This window comes from Microtus ochrogaster, chromosome 10 (genome assembly GCF_000317375.1).
Source record: "Microtus ochrogaster isolate Prairie Vole_2 chromosome 10, MicOch1.0, whole genome shotgun sequence".
NCBI lineage: Eukaryota > Metazoa > Chordata > Mammalia > Rodentia > Cricetidae > Microtus > Microtus ochrogaster.
In genome coordinates, this window is record NC_022016.1 from 76,191,175 (window position 1) to 76,192,677 (window position 1,503).

The window sequence follows — 1,503 nt, forward strand, 5'->3', positions numbered from 1 at the left end:
GTGTTGTAAAAGTCCTTCTCATCTGTTTGCCTTGCCTTTGAGGAGCCTAATTTGACTTTCAGGGGATTTGTCATGGAAATAGTTTGGTTTTAGACACCCGGTCTTGAAGAAGCCAAAGTCTCTCAGTCACTCCCTCAACCAGTTTCGCCTTGTCACTCAAATCATTCTGCATCTGAATTCTTATACTCAGAAACCTGTTTTCTGGCCACCTATTCAAGCCTTCAGTTTAGCTCATCAAATCTTCCACACCAGTTCTACTGCAGGCAGAGGTGATGTACTTCCTGGCATTACACGACTTCCTTAGAAGGTGGTAAGGAAGTCTTTATCAACACAATGTGACTTGATGCAATTAATGTAGTCTATTGTGTGCCTTAAGTATATTTTAATCAAGCACTATGTTTCAAATCACTTTATTGGAAGGCCTTATACACTACCTCGTCAACCAATGCAGCACTCACTGTTAAGTGCTATGCCCAGATGGTGGAGTCCCTGTGAGGAGGGTAATTTTAACATGGAGAGGCTTGTGTTAAGGCTCTGCACAGTCTAAGGCATGAACTGTAGATGACCCTTTTTCTCTGTTTTGAGAACCTGGCCAGTTCTCAGAATCAAGTACAGGGAGTGCTTTTTGTTTTAATCAAGATAGAGACCTGTTGATGCGCTTCGCACCCTTGACATCTGGCCAACGTCTGGAAGTGGACGCACATACTGGACCAGGTGTTTGGACGATTGCCAATGACTGGGCAATGAGCCCCCCTTGTTCATGAGGCTTAAAAACTTGCCTCAGAATGCCTCTAGCTGCTGCTGTTTCAACCGGGGTAGACATGCAATCAGATGAAGGTGAGCCTGTGTCCGTGATGTTGTACTGGTGACGTATATTCCCATATTGTTCCAATGATGTTTAAGGCCTGTGTCCGTGATGTTTAGTGGTGATGTGTATTCCCATGTTGTTCTAGTGATGTGTAAGGCCTGTTCCCATGATGTTGTCCTGGAGATGCGTATTCCCATGTTATTCTGGTGCTGTATGAAGAACGCCTAGTGGTAAATTCCCAGGTGAAGTCCCCTCTCTTGGGAGCTTCCCACTCTATTTCTTTGTTTCAATTAAACTTCCTTGTAGAATAAATCTCTCTCTATTAACTAATCTGATGGCTTGTGGAAGTTCTTTCTCACGGATCAAATTGAAAATGAAAGTCTGTGCACAGCAAAGTGGTTAAAATTATTTGCATTCCCCCAAAACCAACAAGGAGACTGAGTCCCATATGTAAAAGCAAGGAGTCTTTATTTAAATTCAAACTTGGACTCTCCGTGTGTCCAATGCATTGGCATGATCAGAGAGTCTAAAGCTCAGCTGGGGTTGGGATTTTATTATAGCAGAATTTGGGGTGAGGGATTTCTTTTTTTTTCTTTTTTCTTTTTTTGGTTTCTCAAGACAGGGTTTCTCTGTGGTTTTGGAGCCTGTCCTGGAACTAGCTCTTGTAGACCAGGCTGGTCTCGAACTCACAGAGA